General features: G+C 33.9%; 36 non-coding genes across 36 annotated transcripts; all 36 read right to left on the reverse strand.

Moving 5' to 3' along the window:
• Positions 1-80: 80 nt before the first annotated feature.
• TRNAR-UCU (transfer RNA arginine (anticodon UCU)) lies at positions 81-153 on the reverse strand. Its single transcript has one exon. It is a non-coding gene; the product is annotated as a tRNA-Arg (tRNA).
• Positions 154-875: 722 nt separating this feature from the next.
• On the reverse strand, positions 876-948 carry TRNAR-UCU (transfer RNA arginine (anticodon UCU)). Its single transcript has one exon. It is a non-coding gene; the product is annotated as a tRNA-Arg (tRNA).
• Positions 949-1,143: 195 nt separating this feature from the next.
• Positions 1,144-1,216, reverse strand: TRNAR-UCU (transfer RNA arginine (anticodon UCU)). Its single transcript has one exon. It is a non-coding gene; the product is annotated as a tRNA-Arg (tRNA).
• A 187-nt stretch (positions 1,217-1,403) lies between these two features.
• On the reverse strand, positions 1,404-1,476 carry TRNAR-UCU (transfer RNA arginine (anticodon UCU)). The gene has a single exon. It is a non-coding gene; the product is annotated as a tRNA-Arg (tRNA).
• A 454-nt stretch (positions 1,477-1,930) lies between these two features.
• On the reverse strand, positions 1,931-2,003 carry TRNAR-UCU (transfer RNA arginine (anticodon UCU)). Its single transcript has one exon. It is a non-coding gene; the product is annotated as a tRNA-Arg (tRNA).
• Positions 2,004-2,190: 187 nt separating this feature from the next.
• Positions 2,191-2,263, reverse strand: TRNAR-UCU (transfer RNA arginine (anticodon UCU)). Its single transcript has one exon. It is a non-coding gene; the product is annotated as a tRNA-Arg (tRNA).
• Positions 2,264-2,717: 454 nt separating this feature from the next.
• Positions 2,718-2,790, reverse strand: TRNAR-UCU (transfer RNA arginine (anticodon UCU)). The gene has a single exon. It is a non-coding gene; the product is annotated as a tRNA-Arg (tRNA).
• Positions 2,791-3,245: 455 nt separating this feature from the next.
• On the reverse strand, positions 3,246-3,318 carry TRNAR-UCU (transfer RNA arginine (anticodon UCU)). Its single transcript has one exon. It is a non-coding gene; the product is annotated as a tRNA-Arg (tRNA).
• A 187-nt stretch (positions 3,319-3,505) lies between these two features.
• On the reverse strand, positions 3,506-3,578 carry TRNAR-UCU (transfer RNA arginine (anticodon UCU)). Its single transcript has one exon. It is a non-coding gene; the product is annotated as a tRNA-Arg (tRNA).
• Positions 3,579-3,773: 195 nt separating this feature from the next.
• TRNAR-UCU (transfer RNA arginine (anticodon UCU)) lies at positions 3,774-3,846 on the reverse strand. Its single transcript has one exon. It is a non-coding gene; the product is annotated as a tRNA-Arg (tRNA).
• A 1,257-nt stretch (positions 3,847-5,103) lies between these two features.
• On the reverse strand, positions 5,104-5,176 carry TRNAR-UCU (transfer RNA arginine (anticodon UCU)). The gene has a single exon. It is a non-coding gene; the product is annotated as a tRNA-Arg (tRNA).
• Positions 5,177-5,898: 722 nt separating this feature from the next.
• Positions 5,899-5,971, reverse strand: TRNAR-UCU (transfer RNA arginine (anticodon UCU)). The gene has a single exon. It is a non-coding gene; the product is annotated as a tRNA-Arg (tRNA).
• A 731-nt stretch (positions 5,972-6,702) lies between these two features.
• TRNAR-UCU (transfer RNA arginine (anticodon UCU)) lies at positions 6,703-6,775 on the reverse strand. Its single transcript has one exon. It is a non-coding gene; the product is annotated as a tRNA-Arg (tRNA).
• Positions 6,776-6,963: 188 nt separating this feature from the next.
• On the reverse strand, positions 6,964-7,036 carry TRNAR-UCU (transfer RNA arginine (anticodon UCU)). The gene has a single exon. It is a non-coding gene; the product is annotated as a tRNA-Arg (tRNA).
• Positions 7,037-8,036: 1,000 nt separating this feature from the next.
• TRNAR-UCU (transfer RNA arginine (anticodon UCU)) lies at positions 8,037-8,109 on the reverse strand. The gene has a single exon. It is a non-coding gene; the product is annotated as a tRNA-Arg (tRNA).
• A 195-nt stretch (positions 8,110-8,304) lies between these two features.
• On the reverse strand, positions 8,305-8,377 carry TRNAR-UCU (transfer RNA arginine (anticodon UCU)). Its single transcript has one exon. It is a non-coding gene; the product is annotated as a tRNA-Arg (tRNA).
• A 463-nt stretch (positions 8,378-8,840) lies between these two features.
• Positions 8,841-8,913, reverse strand: TRNAR-UCU (transfer RNA arginine (anticodon UCU)). Its single transcript has one exon. It is a non-coding gene; the product is annotated as a tRNA-Arg (tRNA).
• A 187-nt stretch (positions 8,914-9,100) lies between these two features.
• On the reverse strand, positions 9,101-9,173 carry TRNAR-UCU (transfer RNA arginine (anticodon UCU)). The gene has a single exon. It is a non-coding gene; the product is annotated as a tRNA-Arg (tRNA).
• Positions 9,174-10,174: 1,001 nt separating this feature from the next.
• TRNAR-UCU (transfer RNA arginine (anticodon UCU)) lies at positions 10,175-10,247 on the reverse strand. Its single transcript has one exon. It is a non-coding gene; the product is annotated as a tRNA-Arg (tRNA).
• Positions 10,248-10,442: 195 nt separating this feature from the next.
• On the reverse strand, positions 10,443-10,515 carry TRNAR-UCU (transfer RNA arginine (anticodon UCU)). Its single transcript has one exon. It is a non-coding gene; the product is annotated as a tRNA-Arg (tRNA).
• A 1,267-nt stretch (positions 10,516-11,782) lies between these two features.
• Positions 11,783-11,855, reverse strand: TRNAR-UCU (transfer RNA arginine (anticodon UCU)). Its single transcript has one exon. It is a non-coding gene; the product is annotated as a tRNA-Arg (tRNA).
• Positions 11,856-12,050: 195 nt separating this feature from the next.
• On the reverse strand, positions 12,051-12,123 carry TRNAR-UCU (transfer RNA arginine (anticodon UCU)). Its single transcript has one exon. It is a non-coding gene; the product is annotated as a tRNA-Arg (tRNA).
• Positions 12,124-12,854: 731 nt separating this feature from the next.
• On the reverse strand, positions 12,855-12,927 carry TRNAR-UCU (transfer RNA arginine (anticodon UCU)). Its single transcript has one exon. It is a non-coding gene; the product is annotated as a tRNA-Arg (tRNA).
• A 187-nt stretch (positions 12,928-13,114) lies between these two features.
• On the reverse strand, positions 13,115-13,187 carry TRNAR-UCU (transfer RNA arginine (anticodon UCU)). The gene has a single exon. It is a non-coding gene; the product is annotated as a tRNA-Arg (tRNA).
• A 1,001-nt stretch (positions 13,188-14,188) lies between these two features.
• On the reverse strand, positions 14,189-14,261 carry TRNAR-UCU (transfer RNA arginine (anticodon UCU)). The gene has a single exon. It is a non-coding gene; the product is annotated as a tRNA-Arg (tRNA).
• A 195-nt stretch (positions 14,262-14,456) lies between these two features.
• TRNAR-UCU (transfer RNA arginine (anticodon UCU)) lies at positions 14,457-14,529 on the reverse strand. The gene has a single exon. It is a non-coding gene; the product is annotated as a tRNA-Arg (tRNA).
• Positions 14,530-14,992: 463 nt separating this feature from the next.
• TRNAR-UCU (transfer RNA arginine (anticodon UCU)) lies at positions 14,993-15,065 on the reverse strand. Its single transcript has one exon. It is a non-coding gene; the product is annotated as a tRNA-Arg (tRNA).
• A 195-nt stretch (positions 15,066-15,260) lies between these two features.
• TRNAR-UCU (transfer RNA arginine (anticodon UCU)) lies at positions 15,261-15,333 on the reverse strand. Its single transcript has one exon. It is a non-coding gene; the product is annotated as a tRNA-Arg (tRNA).
• A 463-nt stretch (positions 15,334-15,796) lies between these two features.
• Positions 15,797-15,869, reverse strand: TRNAR-UCU (transfer RNA arginine (anticodon UCU)). The gene has a single exon. It is a non-coding gene; the product is annotated as a tRNA-Arg (tRNA).
• Positions 15,870-16,064: 195 nt separating this feature from the next.
• On the reverse strand, positions 16,065-16,137 carry TRNAR-UCU (transfer RNA arginine (anticodon UCU)). The gene has a single exon. It is a non-coding gene; the product is annotated as a tRNA-Arg (tRNA).
• Positions 16,138-16,595: 458 nt separating this feature from the next.
• Positions 16,596-16,668, reverse strand: TRNAR-UCU (transfer RNA arginine (anticodon UCU)). Its single transcript has one exon. It is a non-coding gene; the product is annotated as a tRNA-Arg (tRNA).
• A 190-nt stretch (positions 16,669-16,858) lies between these two features.
• TRNAR-UCU (transfer RNA arginine (anticodon UCU)) lies at positions 16,859-16,931 on the reverse strand. The gene has a single exon. It is a non-coding gene; the product is annotated as a tRNA-Arg (tRNA).
• Positions 16,932-17,657: 726 nt separating this feature from the next.
• TRNAR-UCU (transfer RNA arginine (anticodon UCU)) lies at positions 17,658-17,730 on the reverse strand. The gene has a single exon. It is a non-coding gene; the product is annotated as a tRNA-Arg (tRNA).
• Positions 17,731-17,925: 195 nt separating this feature from the next.
• On the reverse strand, positions 17,926-17,998 carry TRNAR-UCU (transfer RNA arginine (anticodon UCU)). The gene has a single exon. It is a non-coding gene; the product is annotated as a tRNA-Arg (tRNA).
• A 194-nt stretch (positions 17,999-18,192) lies between these two features.
• On the reverse strand, positions 18,193-18,265 carry TRNAR-UCU (transfer RNA arginine (anticodon UCU)). The gene has a single exon. It is a non-coding gene; the product is annotated as a tRNA-Arg (tRNA).
• Positions 18,266-18,460: 195 nt separating this feature from the next.
• Positions 18,461-18,533, reverse strand: TRNAR-UCU (transfer RNA arginine (anticodon UCU)). The gene has a single exon. It is a non-coding gene; the product is annotated as a tRNA-Arg (tRNA).
• Positions 18,534-18,631: the final 98 nt, after the last annotated feature.

Raw genomic sequence — 18,631 nt, forward strand, 5'->3', positions numbered from 1 at the left:
CAGAAATACTTTTGAGGAAGTCTTCATTTAAATGTGCAAATCTATTTCATTCGGCCATAAAAGAGAAATACATTTAAATTCATCCTTGCCGGGATTCGAACCCGGGACCTTTGGATTAGAAGTCCAACGCGCTATCCACTGCGCTACAAGGACGTTCAAACGTACGTAATTTTTGTATTGAGTGTAATGAGTGTTTCTTAAATAAAAATGTATTCTTCAAATTTAAAATTAGTGTGTTCAATAAGATATATATATTGTGTCAGAAATACTTTCGAGGAAGTCTTCATTTAAATGTGCAAATCTATTTCATTCGGCCATAAAAGAGAAATACACTTCAATTCATCCTTGCCGGGATTCGAACCCGGGACCTTTAGATTAGAAGTCCAACGCGCTATCCACTGCGCTACATGGACGTTAAATATACGGAAATTTTGTATTAAGTGTCATGAATGTTTCTTAAATAAAAACGTATTCCTCAAGTTTAAAAATTTAAAATTAGTGTGTTCAATAAGATATGTATATTGTGTCAGAAATACTTTCGAGGAAGTCTTCATTTAAATGTGCAAATCTGTTTCATTCGGCCATAAAAGAGAAATACACTTCAATTCATCCTTGCCGGGATTCGAACCCGGGACCTTTGGACTAAAAGTCCAACGCGCTATCCATTGCGCTACATGGACGTTCAAACGTGCGTAATTTTTGTATTAAGTGTAATGAGTGTTTCTTAAACAAAAACGTATTCTTCAAGTTTAAAAGTTTAAAATTAGTGTGTTCAATAAGATATGTATATTGTGTCAGAAATACTTTTGAGGAAGTCTTCATTTGAAGGTGCAAATCTATTTCATTCGGCCATAAAAGAGAAATTCACTTCAATTCATCCTTGCCGGGATTCGAACCCGGGACCTTTGGATTAGAAATCCAACGCGCTATCCACTGCGCTACAAGGACTTTCAAACGTACGTAATTTTTGTATTAAGTGTAATGAGTGTTTCTTAAATAAAAACGTATTCTTCAAGTTTAAAAATTTAAAATTAGTGTGTTCAATAAGATATGTATATTGTGTCAGAAATACTTTTGGGGAAGTCTTCATTTAAATGTGCAAATCTATTTCATTCGGCCATAAAAGAGGAATACACTTCAATTCATCCTTGCCGGGATTCGAACCCGGGACCTTTGGATTAGAAGTCCAACGCGCTATCCACTGCGCTACAAGGACGTTCAAACGTACGTAATTTTTGTACTAAGTGTAATGAGTGTTTCTTAAATAAAAATATATTCTTCAAATTTAAAATTAGTGTGTTCAATAAGATATATATATTGTGTCAGAAATACTTTTGAGGAAGTCTTCATTTAAATGTGCAAATCTATTTCATTCGGCCATAAAAGAGAAATACATTTAAATTCATCCTTGCCGGGATTCGAACCCGGGACCTTCGGATTAGAAGTCCAACGCGCTATCCACTGCGCTACAAGGACGTTCAAACGTACGTAATTTTTGTATTGAGTGTAATGAGTGTTTCTTAAATAAAAATGTATTCTTCAAATTTAAAATTAGTGTGTTCAATAAGATATATATATTGTGTCAGAAATACTTTCGAGGAAGTCTTCATTTAAATGTGCAAATCTATTTCATTCGGCCATAAAAGAGAAATACACTTCAATTCATCCTTGCCGGGATTCGAACCCGGGACCTTTAGATTAGAAGTCCAACGCGCTATCCACTGCGCTACATGGACGTTAAATATACGGAAATTTTGTATTAAGTGTCATGAATGTTTCTTAAATAAAAACGTATTCCTCAAGTTTAAAAATTTAAAATTAGTGTGTTCAATAAGATATGTATATTGTGTCAGAAATACTTTTGAGGAAGTCTTCATTTAAATGTGCAAATCTATTTCATTCGGCCATAAAAGAGGAATACACTTCAATTCATCCTTGCCGGGATTCGAACCCGGGACCTTTGGATTAGAAGTCCAACGCGCTATCCACTGCGCTACAAGGACGTTCAAACGTACGTAATTATTGTACTAAGTGTAATGAGTGTTTCTTAAATAAAAATGTATTCTTCAAATTTAAAATTAGTGTGTTCAATAAGATATATATATTGTGTCAGAAATACTTTTGAGGAAGTCTTCATTTAAATGTGCAAATATATTTCATTCGGCCATAAAAGAGAAATACATTTAAATTCATCCTTGCCGGGATTCGAACCCGGGACCTTTGGATTAGAAGTCCAACGCGCTATCCACTGCGCTACAAGGACGTTCAAACGTACGTAATTTTTGTATTAAGTGTAATGAGTGTTTCTTAAATAAAAATGTATTCTTCAAATTTAAAATTAGTGTGTTCAATAAGATATATATATTGTGTCAGAAATACTTTCGAGGAAGTCTTCATTTAAATGTGCAAATCTATTTCATTCATCCATAAAAGAGAAATACACTTCAATTCATCCTTGCCGGGATTCGAACCCGGGACCTTTAGATTAGAAGTCCAACGCGCTATCCACTGCACTACATGGACGTTAAATATACGGAAATTTTGTATTAAGTGTCATGAATGTTTCTTAAATAAAAACGTATTCCTCAAGTTTAAAAATTTAAAATTAGTGTGTTCAATAAGATATGTATATTGTGTCAGAAATACTTTTGAGGAAGTCTTCATTTAAATGTGCAAATCCATTTCATTCGGCCATAAAAGAGGAATACACTTCAATTCATCCTTGCCGGGATTCGAACCCGAGACCTTTGGATTAGAAGTCCAACGCGCTATCCACTGCGCTACAAGGACGTTCAAACGTACGTAATTTTTGTATTAAGTGTAATGAGTGTTTCTTAAATAAAAATGTATTCTTCAAATTTAAAATTAGTGTGTTCAATAAGATATATATATTGTGTCAGAAATACTTTCGAGGAAGTCTTCATTTAAATGTGGCAAATCTATTTCATTCGGCCATAAAAGAGAAATACACTTCAATTCATCCTTGCCGGGATTCGAACCCGGGACCTTTAGATTAGAAGTCCAACGCGCTATCCACTGCGCTACATGGACGTTACATATACGGAAATTTTGTATTAAGTGTCATGAATGTTTCTTAAATAAAAACGTATTCCTCAAGTTTAAAAATTTAAAATTAGTGTGTTCAATAAGATATGTATATTGTGTCAGAAATACTTTTGAGGAAGTCTTCAGTTAAATGTGCAAATCTATTTCATTCGGCCATAAAAGAGGAATACACTTCAATTCATCCTTGCCGGGATTCGAACCCGGGACCTTTGGATTAGAAGTCCAACGCGCTATCCACTGCGCTACAAGGACGTTCAAACGTACGTAATTTTTGTATTAAGTGTAATGAGTGTTTCTTAAATAAAAATGTATTCTTCAAATTTAAAATTAGTGTGTTCAATAAGATATATATATTGTGTCAGAAATACTTTCGAGGAAGTCTTCATTTAAAATGTGCAAATCTATTTCATTCGGCCATAAAAGAGAAATACCTTCAATTCATCCTTGCCGGGATTCGAACCCGGGACCTTTGGATTAGAAGTCCAACGCGCTATCCACTGCGCTACATGGACGTTCAAACATACGGAATTTTTGTACTAAGTGTAATGAATGTTTCTTAAATAAAAACGTATTCTTCAAGTTTAAAAATTTAAAATTAGTGTGTTCAATAAGATATGTATATTGTGTCAGAAATACTTTTGAGGAAGTCTTCATTTAAATGTGCAAATCTATTTCATTCGGCCATAAAAGAGAAATACACTTCAATTCATCCTTGCCGGGATTTGAACCCGGGACCTTTGGATTAGAAGTCCAACGCGCTATCCACTGCGCTACAAGGACGATCAAACGTACGTAATTTTTGTATTCAGTGTAATGAGTGTTTCTTAAATAAAAATGTATTCTTCAAGTTTAAAAATTTAAAATTAGTGTGTTCAATAAGATATGTATATTGTGTCAAAAATACTTTTGAGGAAGTCTTCATTTAAATATGCAAATCTATTTCATTCGGCCATAAAGGAGAAATACACTTCAATTCATCCTTGCCGGGATTCGAACCCGGGACCTTTGGATTAGACGTCCAACGCGCTATCCACTGCGCTACAAGGGACGTTCAAACGTACGTAACTTTTGTATTAAGCGTAATGAGTGTTTCTTAAATAAAAACGTATTCCTCAAGTTTAAAAATTTAAAATTAGTGTGTTCAATAAGATATGTATATTGTGTCAGAAATACTTTCGAGGAAGTCTTCATTTAAATGTGCAAATCTATTTCATTCGGCCATAAAAGAGAAATACACTTCAATTCATCCTTGCCGGGATTCGAACCCAGGACCTTTAGATTAGAATTCCAACGCGCTATCCACTGCGCTACATGGACGTTAAATATACGGAAATTTTGTATTAAGTGTCATGAATGTTTCTTAAATAAAAACGTATTCCTCAAGTTTAAAAATTTAAAATTAGTGTGTTCAATAAGATATGTATATTGTGTCAGAAATACTTTTGGGGAAGTCTTCATTTAAATGTGCAAATCTATTTCATTCGGCCATAAAAGAGGAAAAGAGGAATACACTTCAATTCATCCTTGCCGGGATTCGGACCGGGACCTTTGGATTAGAAGTCCAACGCGCAATCCACTGCGCTACAAGGACGTTCAAACGTACGTAATTTTTGTACTAAGTGTAATGAGTGTTTCTTAAATAAAAATATATTCTTCAAATTTAAAATTAGTGTGTTCAATAAGATATATATATTGTGTCAGAAATACTTTTGAGGAAGTCTTCATTTAAATGTGCAAATCTATTTCATTCGGCCATAAAAGAGAAATACATTTAAATTCATCCTTGCCGGGATTCGAACCGGGACCTTTGGATTAGAAGTCCAACGCGCTATCCACTGCGCTACAAGGACGTTCAAACGTACGTAATTTTTGTATTGAGTGTACTGAGTGTTTCTTAAATAAAAATGTATTCTTCAAATTTAAAATTAGTGTGTTCAATAATATATGTATATTGTTTCAGAAATACTTTTGAGGAAGTCTTCATTTAAATGTGCAAATCTATTTCATTCGGCCATAAAAGAGAAATACACTTCAATTCATCCTTGCCGGGATTCGAACCCGGGACCTTTGGATTAGAACTCCAACGCGCTATCCACTGCGCTACAAGGACGTTCAAACGTACGTAATTTTTGTATCAAGTGTAATGAGTGTTTCTTAAATAAAAACGTATTCCTCAAGTTTAAAAATTTAAAATTAGTGTGTTCAATAAGATATGTATATTGTGTCAGAAATACTTTCGAGGAAGTCTTCATTTAAATGTGCAAATCTATTTCATTCTTCCATAAAAGAGAAATACATTTCAATTCATCCTTGCCGGGATTCGAACCCGGGACCTTTGGATTAAAAGTCCAACGTGCTATCCATTGCGCTACAAGGACGTTCAAACGTGCGTAATTTTGTATTAAGTGTAATGAGTGTTTCTTAAACAAAAACGTATTCTTCAAGTTTAAAAGTTTAAAATTATTGTGTTCAATAAGATATGTATATAGTGTCAGAAATACTTTTGAGGAAGTCTTCATTTAAAGGTGCAAATCTATTTCATTCGGCCATAAAAGAGAAATTCACTTCAATTCATCCTTGCCGGGATTTAAACCCGGGACCTTTGGATTAGAAGTCCAACGCGCTATCTACTGCGCTACAAGGACTTTCAAACGTACGTAATTTTTGTATTAAGTGTAATGAGTGTTTCTTAAATAAAAACGTATTCCTCAAGTTTAAAATTAGTGTGTTTAATAAGATATGTATATTGTGTCAGAAATACTTTCGAGGAAGTCTTCATTTAAATGTGCAAATCTATTTCATTCGGCCATAAAAGAGAAATACACTTCAATTCATCCTTGCCGGGATTCGGACCCGGGACCTTTGGATTAGAAGTCCAACGCGCTATCCACTGCGCTACAAGGACTTGCAAACGTACGTAATTTTTGTATTAAGTGTAATGAGTGTTTCTTAAATAAAAACGTATTCTTCAAGTTTAAAAATTTAAAATTAGTGTGTTCAATAAGATATGTATATTGTGTCAGAAATACTTTTGAGGAAGTCTTCATTTAAATGTGCAAATCTATTTCATCCGGCCATAAAAGAGAAATACCCTTCAATTCATCATTGCCGGGATTCGAATCCGGGACCTTTGGATTAGAAGTCCAACGCGCTATACACTGCGCTACAAGCAAGTTCAAACGTACGTAATTTTTGTATTAAGTGTAATGAGTGTTTCTTAAATAAAAACGTATTCTTCAAGTTTTAAAATTAAAAACTAGTGTGTTCAATAAGATATGTATATTGTGTCAAAAATACTTTCGAGGAAGTCTTCATTTAAATGTGCAAATCTATTTCATTCGGCCATAAAAGAGAAATACACTTCAATTCATCCTTGCCGGGATTCGAACCCGGGACCTTTGGATTAGAAGTCCAACGCGCTATTCACTGCGCTACATGGACGTTCAAACATGCGGAATTTTTGTATTAAGTGTAATGAATGTTTCTTAAATAAAAACGTATTCTTCAAGTTTAAAAATTTAAAATTAGTGTGTTCAATAAGATATGTATATTGTGTCAGAAATACTTTTGAGGAAGTCTTCATTTAAATGTGCAAATCTATTTCATTCGGCCATAAAAGAGAAATACACTTCAATTCATCCTTGCCGGGATTCGAACCCGGGACCTTTGGATTAGAAGTCCAACGCGCTATCCACTGCGCTACAAGGACGTTCAAAACGTACGTAATTTTTGTATTAAGTGTAATGAGTGTTTCTTAAATAAAAATGTATTCTTCAAATTTAAAATTAGTGTGTTCAATAAGATATATATATTGTGTCAGAAATACTTTTGAGGAAGTCTTCATTTAAATGTGCAAATCTATTTCATTCGGCCATAAAAGAGAAATACACTTCAATTCATCCTTGCCGGGATTCGAACCCGGGACCTTTGGATTAGAAGTCCAACGCGCTATCCACTGCGCTACAAGGACGTTCAAACGTACGTAATTTTTGTATCAAGTGTAATGAGTGTTTCTTAAATAAAAACGTATTCCTCAAGTTTAAAAATTTAAAATTAGTGTGTTCAATAAGATATGTATATTGTGTCAGAAATACTTTCGAGGAAGTCTTCATTTAAATGTGCAAATCTATTTCATTCGGCCATAAAAGAGAAATACACTTCAATTCATCCTTGCCGGGATTCGAACCCGGGACCTTTGGATTAAAAGTCCAACGTGCTATCCATTGCGCTACAAGGACGTTCAAACGTGCGTAATTTTTGTATTAAGTGTAATGAGTGTTTCTTAAACAAAACCGTATTCTTCAAGTTTAAAAGTTTAAAATTAGTGTGTTATATAAGATATATATATTGTGTCAGAAATACTTTTGAGGAAGTCTTCATTTAAAGGTGCAAATCTATTTCATTCGGCCATAAAAGAGAAATTCACTTCAATTCATCCTTGCCGGGATTCGAACCCGGGACCTTTGGATTAGAAGTGCAACGCGCTATCCACTGCGCTGCAAGGACGTTCAAACGTGCGTAATTTTTGTATTAAGTGTAATGAGTGTTTCTTAAACAAAAACGTATTCTTCAAGTTTAAAAGTTTAAAATTAGTGTGTTCAATAAGCATACCCTCCAACTTATGAGGATTTTGAAAATAATTCTTTCTAGTGGTAGCGAACCAAAGTAGAAATTTTTAAAGCAAATGGATCTCTCATAAAACTTTTATCAGAACTTAAGAATCTAGCCATATGGCCTGCACTTTTATAAGTAATAGTGAACAAGTTACGCTAAAATTAATTCTTTTTAAATATTAAGACATTAATTTTGCTACCGTCTGAAAAGAAGATTTCTGAAACTACGGAAATTCCGTAGCAGTTGGAGGGTATGAATAAGATATGTATATTGTGTCAGAAATACTTTTGAGGAAGTCTTCATTTAAAGGTGCAAATCTATTTCATTCGGCCATAAAAGAGAAATTCACTTCAATTCATCCTTGCCGGGATTCGAACCCGGGACCTTTTGATTAGAAGTCCAACGCGCTATCCACTGCGCTACAAGGACGTTCAAACGTACGTAATTTTTGTTTTAAGTGTAATGAGTGTTTCTTAAATAAAAACGTATTCTTCAAGTTTAAAAATTTGAAATTAGTGTGTTCAATGAGATATGTATATTGTGTCAGAAATACTTTTGAGGAAGTCTTCATTTAAATGTGCAAATCTATTTCATTCGGCCATAAAAGAGAAATACACTTCAATTCATCCTTGCCGGGATTCGAATCCGGGACCTTTGGATTAGAAGTCCAACGCGCTATCCACTGCGCTACAAGGACTTGCAAACGTACGTAATTTTTGTATTAAGTGTAATGAGTGTTTCTTAAATAAAAACGTATTCTTCAAGTTTAAAAATTTAAAATTAGTGTGTTCAATAAGATATGTATATTGTGTCAGAAATACTTTTGAGGAAGTCTTCATTTAAATGTGCAAATCTATTTCATTCGGCCATAAAAGAGAAATACACTTCAATTCAACATTGCCGAGATTCGAATCCGGGACGTTTGGATTAGAAGTCCAACGCGCTATACACTGCGCTACAAGCAAGTTCAAACGTACGTAATTTTTGTATTAAGTGTAATGAGTGTTTCTTAAATAAAAACGTATTCTTCAAGTTTTAAAATTAAAAATTAGTGTGTTCAATAAGATATGTATATTGTGTCAGAAATACTTTTGAGGAAGTCTTCATTTAAATGTGCAAATCTATTTCATTCGGCCATAAAAGAGAAATACACTTCATATCATCCTTGCCGGGATTCGAACCCGGGACCTTTGGATTAGAAGTCCAACGCGCTATCCACTGCGCTACAAGGACGTTCAAACGTACGTAATTTTTGTATTAAGTGTAATGAGTGTTTCTTAAATAAAAATGTATTCTTCAAATTTAAAATTAGTGTGTTCAATAAGATATATATATTGTGTCAGAAATACTTTTGAGGAAGTCTTCATTTAAATGTGCAAATCTATTTCATTCGGCCATAAAAGAGAAATACACTTCAATTCATCCTTGCCGGGATTCGAACCCGGGACATTTGGATTAGAAGTCCAACGCGCTATCCACTGCGCTACAAGGACGTTCAAACGTACGTAATTTTTGTATCAAGTGTAATGAGTGTTTCTTAAATAAAAACGTATTCCTCAAGTTTAAAAATTTAAAATTAGTGTGTTCAATAAGATATGTATATTGTGTCAGAAATACTTTCGAGGAAGTCTTCATTTAAATGTGCAAATCTATTTCATTCGGCCATAAAAGAGCAATACACTTCAATTCATCCTTGCCGGGATTCGAACCCGGGACCTTTGGATTAAAAGTCCAACGTGCTATCCATTGCGCTACAAGGACGTTTAAACGTGCGTAATTTTTGTATTAAGTGTAATGAGTGTTTCTTAAACAAAAACGTATTCTTCAAGTTTAAAAGTTTAAAATTAGTGTGTTCAATAATATATATATATATTGTGTCAGAAATACTTTTGAGGAAGTCTTCATTTAAAGGTGCAAATCTATTTCATTCGGCCATAAAAGAGAAGTACACTTCAATTCATCATTGCCGGGATTCGAATCCGGGACCTTTGGATTAGAAGTCCAACGCGCTATACACTGCGCTACAAGCAAGTTCAAACGTACGTAATTTTTGTATTAAGTGTAATGAGTGTTTCTTAAATAAAAACGTATTCTTCAAGTTTTAAAATTAAAAACTAGTGTGTTCAATAAGATGTGTATATTGTGTCAAAAATACTTTTTAGGAAGTCTTCATTTAAATGTGCAAATCTATTTTTTTCGGCCATAAAAGAGAAATACACTTCAATTCATCCTTGCCGGGATTCGAACCCGGGACCTTTGGAATAGAACTCCAACGCGCTATCCACTGCGCTACATTGACGTTCAAACATACGCAATTTTTGTATTAAGTGTAATGAGTGTTTCTTAAATAAAAACGTATTCTTCAAGTATAAAAATTTAAAATTAGTGTGTTCAATAAGATATGTATATTGTGTCAAAAGTACTTTTGAGGAAGTCTTCATTTAAATGTGCAAATCTATTTCATTCGGCCATAAAAGAGAAATACACTTCAATTTATCCTTGCCGGGATTCGAACCCGGGACCTTTGGATTAGAAGTCCAACGCGCTATCCACTGCGCTACAAGGACGTTCAAACGTACGTAATTTTTGTTTTAAGTGTAATGAGTGTTTCTTAAATAAAAACGTATTCTTCAAGTATAAAAATTTAAAATTAGTGTGTTCAATAAGATATGTATATTGTGTCAAAAGTACATTTGAGGAAGTCTTCATTTAAATGTGCAAATCTATTTCATTCGGCCATAAAAGAGAAATACACTTCAATTCATCCTTGCCGGGATTCGAACCCGGGACCTTTGGATTAGAAGTCCAACGCGCTATCCACTGCGCTACAAGGACGTTCAAACGTACGTAATTTTTGTTTTAAGTGTAATGAGTGTTTCTTAAATAAAAACGTATTCTACAAGTTTAAAAATTTGAAATTAGTGTGTTCAATAAGATATGTATATTGTGTCAGAAATACTTTTGAGGAAGTCTTCATTTAAATGTGCAAATCTATTTCATTCGGCCATAAAAGAGAAGTACACTTCAATTCATCATTGCCGGGATTCGAATCCGGGACCTTTGGATTAGAAGTCCAACGCGCTATCCACTGCGCTACAAGGACGTTCAAACGTACGTAATTTTTGTTTTAAGTGTAATGAGTGTTTCTTAAATAAAAACGTATTCTACAAGTTTAAAAATTTGAAATTAGTGTGTTCAATAAGATATGTATATTGTGTCAGAAATACTTTTGAGGAAGTCTTCATTTAAATGTGCAAATCTATTTCATTCGGCCATAAAAGAGAAGTACACTTCAATTCATCATTGCCGGGATTCGAATCCGGGACCTTTGGATTAGAAGTCCAACGCGCTATCCACTGCGCTACAAGGACGTTCAAACGTACGTAATTTTTGTTTTAAGTGTAATGAGTGTTTCTTAAATAAAAACGTATTCTACAAGTTTAAAAATTTGAAATTAGTGTGTTCAATAAGATATGTATATTGTGTCAGAAATACTTTTGAGGAAGTCTTCATTTAAATGTGCAAATCTATTTCATTCGGCCATAAAAGAGAAGTACACTTCAATTCATCATTGCCGGGATTCGAATCCGGGACCTTTGGATTAGAAGTCCAACGCGCTATACACTGCGCTACAAGCAAGTTCAAACGTACGTAATTTTTGTATTAAGTGTAATGAGTGTTTCTTAAATAAAAACGTATTCTTCAAGTTTTAAAATTAAAAACTAGTGTGTTCAATAAGATAAGTATATTAAGTCTGAAATACTTTCGAGGAAGTCTTCATTTAAATGTGAAAATCTATTTCATTCGGCCATAAAAGAGAAATACTCTTCAATTCATCCTTGCCGGGATTCGAACCCGGGACCTTTGGATTAGAACTCCAACGCGCTATCCACTGCGCTACATGGACGTTCAAACGTACGTAAATTTTGTATTAAGTGTAATGAGTGTTTCTTAAATAAAAACGTATTCTTCAAGTATAAAAATTTAAAATTAGTGTGTTCAATAAGATATGTATATTGTGTCAAAAGTACTTTTGAGGAAGTCTTCATTTAAATGTGCAAATCTATTTCATTCGGCCATAAAAGAGAAATACACTTCAATTCATCCTTGCCGGGATTCGAACCCGGGACCTTTGGATTAGAAGTCCAACGCGCTATCCACTGCGCTACAAGGACGTTCAAACGTACGTAATTTTTGTTTTAAGTGTAATGAGTGTTTCTTAAATAAAAACGTATTCTTCAAGTATAAAAATTTAAAATTAGTGTGTTCAATAAGATATGTATATTGTGTCAAAAGTACATTTGAGGAAGTCTTCATTTTAATGTGCAAATCTATTTCATTCGGCCATAAAAGAGAAATACACTTCAATTCATCCTTGCCGGGATTCGAACCCGGGACCTTTGGATTAGAAGTCCAACGGGCTATCCACTGCGCTACAAGGACGTTCAAACGTACGTAATTTTTGTTTTAAGTGTAATGAGTGTTTCTTATATAAAAACGTATTCTACAAGTTTAAAAATTTGAAATTAGTGTGTTCAATAAGATATGTATATTGTGTCAGAAATACTTTTGAGGAAGTCTTCATTTAAATGTGCAAATCTATTTCATTCGGCCATAAAAGAGAAATGCACTTCAATTCATCCTTGCCTGGATTCGAATCCGGGACCTTTGGATTAGTAGTTCATCGCGCTATACACTGCGCTAAAAGCAAGTTCAAACGTTCGTAATTTTTGTATTAAGTGTAATGAGTGTTTCTTAAATAAAAACGTATTCCTCAAGTTTAAAAATTTAAAATTAGTGTGTTCAATAAGATATGTATATTAAGTCTGAAATACTTTCGAGGAAGTCTTCATTTAAATGTGCAAATCTATTTCATTCGGCCATAAAAGAGAAATACACTTCAATTCATCCTTGCCGGGATTCGAACCCGGGACCTTTGGATTAGAAGTCTAACGCGCTATCCACTGCGCTACATGGACGTTCAAACATACGGAATTTTTGTATTAAGTGTAATGAATGTTTCTTAAATAAAAACGTATTCTTCAAGTTTTAAAATTTAAAATTAGTGTGTTCAATAAGATATGTATATTGTGTCAGAAATACTTTTGAGGAAGTCTTCATTTAAATGTGCAAATCTATTTCATTCGGCCATAAAAGAGAAATACACTTCAAATCATCCTTGCCGGGATTCGAACCCGGGACCTTTGGATTAGAAGTCCAACGCGCTATCCACTGCGCTACAAGGACGTTCAAACGTACGTAATTTTTGTATTAAGTGTAATGAGTGTTTCTTAAATAAAAATGTATTCTTCAAATTTAAAATTAGTGTGTTCAATAAGATATATATATTGTGTCAGAAATACTTTTGAGGAAGTCTTCATTTAAATGTGCAAATCTATTTCATTCGGCCATAAAAGAGAAATACACTTCAATTCATCCTTGCCGGGATTCGAACCCGGGACCTTTGGATTAGAAGTCCAACGCGCTATCCACTGCGCTACAAGGACGTTCAAACGTAAGTAATTTTTGTATCAAGTGTAATGAGTGTTTCTTAAATAAAAACGTATTCCTCAAGTTTAAAAATTTAAAATTAGTGTGTTCAATAAGATATGTATATTGTGTCAGAAATACTTTCGAGGAAGTCTTCATTTAAATGTGCAAATCTATTTCATTCGGCCATAAAAGAGCAATACACTTCAATTCATCCTTGCCGGGATTCGAACCCGGGACCTTCGGATTAAAAGTCCAACGTGCTATCCATTGCGCTACAAGGACGTTCAAACGTGCGTAATTTTTGTATTAAGTGTAATGAGTGTTTCTTAAACAAAAACGTATTCTTCAAGTTTAAAAGTTTAAAATTAGTGTGTTCAATAATATATATATATATTGTGTCAGAAATACTTTTGAGGAAGTCTTCATTTAAAGGTGCAAATCTATTTCATTCGGCCATAAAAGAGAAGTACACTTCAATTCATCATTGCCGGGATTCGAATCCGGGACCTTTGGATTAGAAGTCCAACGCGCTATGCACTGCGCTACAAGCAAGTTCAAACGTACGTAATTTTTGTATTAAGTGTAATGAGTGTTTCTTAAATAAAAACGTATTGTTCAAGTTTTAAAATTAAAAACTAGTGTGTTCAATAAGATATGTATATTGTGTCAAAAATTCTTTTTAGGAAGTCTTCATTTAAATGTGCAAATCTATTTTTTTCGGCCATAAAAGAGAAATACACTTCAATTCATCCTTGCCGGGATTCGAACCCGGGACCTTTGGATTAGAACTCCAACGCGCTATCCACTGCGCTACATGGACGTTCAAACGTACGTAATTTTTGTATTAAGTGTAATGAGTGTTTCTTAAATAAAAACGTATTCTTCAAGTATAAAAATTTAAAATTAGTGTGTTCAATAAGATATGTATATTGTGTCAAAAGTACTTTTGAGGAAGTCTTCATTTAAATGTGCAAATCTATTTCATTCGGCCATAAAAGAGAAATACACTTCAATTCATCCTTGCCGGGATTCGAACCCGGGACCTTTGGATTAGAAGTCCAACGCGCTATCCACTGCGCTACAAGGACGTTCAAACGTACGTAATTTTTGTTTTAAGTGTAATGAGTGTTTCTTAAATAAAAACGTATTCTTCAAGTATAAAAATTTAAAATTAGTGTGTTCAATAAGATATGTATATTGTGTCAAAAGTACATTTGAGGAAGTCTTCATTTAAATGTGCAAATCTATTTCATTCGGAAATAAAAGAGAAATACACTTCAATTCATCCTTGCCGGGATTCGAACCCGGGACCTTTGGATTAGAAGTCCAACGCGCTATCCACTGCGCTACAAGGACGTTCAAACGTACGTAATTTTTGTTTTAAGTGTAATGAGTGTTTCTTATATAAAAACGTATTCTACAAGTTTAAAAATTTGAAATTAGTGTGTTCAATAAGATATGTATATTGTGTCCGAAATACTTTTGAGGAAGTCTTCATTTAAATGTGCAAATCTATTTCATTCGGCCATAAAAGAGAAATGCACTTCAATTCATCCTTGCCGGGATTCGAATCCGGGACCTTTGGATTAGTAGTCCATCGCGCTATACACTGCGCTAAAAGCAAGTTCAAACGTTCGTAATTTTTGTATTAAGTGTAATGAGTGTTTCTTAAATAAAAACGTATTCCTCAAGTTTAAAAATTTAAAATTAGTGTGTTCAATAAGATATGTATATTGTGTAAGAAATACTTTTGAGGAAGTCTTCATTTAAACGTGCAAATCTATTTCATTCGGCCATAAAAGAGAATTACACTTCAATTCATCCTTGCCGGGATTCGAACCCGGGACCTTTGGATTAGAAGTACAACGCGCTATCCACTGCGCTACAAGGACGTTCAAACGTACGTAATTTTTGTATTAAGTGTAAAGAGTGCTTCTTAAATAAAAACGTATTCTTGAAGTTTAAAAATTTAAAATTTGTGTGTTCAATAGGATATGTATATTGTGTAAGAAATACTTTTGAGGAAGTCTTCATTTAAATGTGCAAATCTATTTCATTCGGCCATAAAAGAGAAATACACTTCAATTCATCCTTGCCGGGATTCGAACCCGGGACCTTTGGATTAGAAGTCCAACGCGCTATCCACTGCGCTACAAGGACGTTCAAACGTACGTAATTTTTGTATTAAGTGTAATGAGTGTTTCTTAAATAAAAACGTATTCTTCAAGTTTAAAAATTTAAAATTTGTGTGTTCAATAGGATATGTATATTGTGTAAGAAATACTTTTGAGGAAGTCTTCATTTAAACGTGCAAATCTATTTCATTCGGCCATAAAAGAGAAATACACTTCAATTCATCCTTGCCGGAATTCGAACCCGGGACCTTTGGATTAGAAGTACAACGCGCTATCCACTGCGCTACAAGGACGTTCAAACGTACGTAATTTTTGTATTAAGTGTAAAGAGTGCTTCTTAAATAAAAACGTATTCTTGAAGTTTAAAAATTTAAAATTTGTGTGTTCAATAGGATATGTATATTGTGTAAGAAATACTTTTGAGGAAGTCTTCATTTAAATGTGCAAATCTATTTCATTCGGCCATAAAAGAGAAATACACTTCAATTCATCCTTGCCGGGATTCGAACCCGGGACCTTTGGATTAGAAGTCCAACGCGCTATCCACTGCGCTACAAGGACGTTCAAACGTACGTAATTTTTGTATTAAGTGTAATGAGTGTTTCTTAAATAAAAAAGTGTTCTTCAAATTTAAAAATTTAAAATTAGTGTGTTCAATAAAATATGTATATTTTGTCAGAAATATTTTTGAGGAAGTCTTCATTTAAATGTGCAAATCTATTTCATTCGACCATGAAAGAGAAATACACTTCAATTCATCCTTGCCGGGATTCGATCCCGGGACCTTTGGATTAGAAGTCCAACGCGCTATCCACTGCGCTACAAGGACGTTCAAACGTGCGTAATTTTTGTATGTAATGAGTGTTTCTTAAATAAAAACGTATTCTTCAAGTTTAAAAATTTAAAATTTGTGTGTTCAATAGGATATGTATATTGCGTGAGAAATACTTTTGAGGAAACCTTCATTTAAATGTGCAAATCTATTTCATTCGGCCCTAAAAGAGAAATACACTTCAATTCATCCTTGCCGGGATTCGATCCCGGGACCTTTGGATTAAAAGTCCAACGCGCTATCCACTGCGCTACAAGGACGTTCAAACGTACGTAATGTTTGTAATAAGTGTAATGAGAGTTTCTTAAATAAAAAAGTATTCTTCAAGTTTAAAAATTTAAAATTAGTGTGATCAATAAGATATGTATATTTTGTCAGAAATATTTTTGAGGAAGTCTTCATTTAAATGTGCAAATCTATTTCATTCGGCCATGAAAGAGAAATACACTTCAATTCATCCTTGCCGGGATTCGAACCCGGGACCTTTGGATTAGAAGTCCAACGCGCTATCCACTGCGCTACAAGGACGTTCAAACGTGCGTAATTTTTGTATGTAATGAGTGTTTCTTAAATAAAAACGTATTCTTCAAGTTTAAAAATTTAAAATTTGTGTGTTCAATAGGATATGTATATTGTGTAAGAAATACTTTTGAGGAAGTCTTCATTTAAATGTGCAAATCTATTTCATTCGGCCATAAAAGAGCAATACACATCAATTCATCCTTGCCGGGATTCGAACCCGGGACCTTTGGATTAGAAGTCCAACGCGCTATCCACTGCGCTACAAAGACGTTCAAGCGTACGTAATTTTTGTATTAAGTGTAAGGAGTGTTTCTTAAATAAAAAAGTATTCTTCAAGTTTAAAAATTTAAAATTAGTGTGTTCAATAAGATATGTATATTGCGTGAGAAATACTTTTGAGGAAACCTTCATTTAAATGTGCAAATCTATTTCATTCGGCCATAAAAGAGAAATACACTTCAATTCATCCTTGCCGGGATTCGAACCCGGGATCTTTGCATTAGAAGTCCAACGCGCTATCCACTGCGCTACAAGGACGTTCAAACGTACGTAATCTTTGTATTAAGTCTAATGAGTGTTTCTTAAATAAAAAAGTATTCTTCAAGTTTAAAAATTTAAAATTAGTGTGTTCAATAAGATATGTATATTTTGTCAGAAATATTTTTGAGGAAGTCTTCATTTAAATGTGCAAATCTATTTCATTCGGCCATAAAAGAGAAATACACTTCAATTCATCCTTGCTGGGATTCAAACCCGGGACCTTTGGTTTAGAAGTCCAACGCGCTATCCACTGTGCAACAAGGACGTTCAAACGTGCGTAATTTTTGTATGTAATGAGTGTTTCTTAAATAAAAACGTATTCTTCAAGTTTAAAAATTTAAAATTTGTGTGTTCAATAGGATATGTATATTGCGTGAGAAATACTTTTGAGGAAACCTTCATTTAAATGTGCAAATCTATTTCATTCGGCCATAAAAGAGAAATACACTTCAATTCATCCTTGCCGGGATTCGAACCCGGGGCCTTTGGATTAGAAGTCCAACGCGCTATCCACTGCGCTACAAGGACGTTCAAACGTACGTAATTTTTGTATTAAGTGTAAAGAGTGCTTCTTAAATAAAAACGTATTCTTGAAGTTTAAAAATTTAAAATTTGTGTGTTCAATAGGATATGTATATTGTGTAAGAAATACTTTTGAGGAAGTCTTCATTTAAACGTGCAAATCTATTTCATTCGGCCATAAAAGAGAAATACACTTCAATTCATCCTTGCCGGGATTCGAACCCGGGACCTTTGGATTAGAAGTACAACGCGCTATCCACTGCGCTACAAGGACGTTCAAACGTACGTAATTTTTGTATTAAGTGTAAGAGTGCTTCTTAAATAAAAACGTATTCTTGAAGTTTAAAAATTTAAAATTTGTGTGTTCAATAGGATATGTATATTGTGTAAGAAATACTTTTGAGGAAGTCTTCATTTAAATGTGCAAATCTATTTCATTCGGCCATAAAAGAGAAATACACTTCAATTCATCCTTGCCGGGATTCGAACCCGGGACCTTTGGATTAGAAGTCCAACGCGCTATCCACTGCGCTACAAGGACGTTCAAACGTACGTAATTTTTGTATTAAGTGTAATGAGTGTTTCTTAAATAAAAAAGTGTTCTTCAAATTTAAAAATTTAAAATTAGTGTGTTCAATAAAATATGTATATTTTGTCAGAAATATTTTTGAGGAAGTCTTCATTTAAATGTGCAAATCTATTTCATTCGACCATGAAAGAGAAATACACTTCAATTCATCCTTGCCGGGATTCGATCCCGGGACCTTTGGATTAGAAGTCCAACGCGCTATCCACTGCGCTACAAGGACGTTCAAACGTGCGTAATTTTTGTATGTAATGAGTGTTTCTTAAATAAAAACGTATTCTTCAAGTTTAAAAATTTAAAATTTGTGTGTTCAATAGGATA

The sequence above is a fragment of the Parasteatoda tepidariorum genome, chromosome 3, assembly GCF_982258835.1.
Source record: "Parasteatoda tepidariorum strain Cologne lab strain chromosome 3, Ptep-v5.0, whole genome shotgun sequence".
NCBI classification, from domain to species: domain Eukaryota; kingdom Metazoa; phylum Arthropoda; class Arachnida; order Araneae; family Theridiidae; genus Parasteatoda; species Parasteatoda tepidariorum.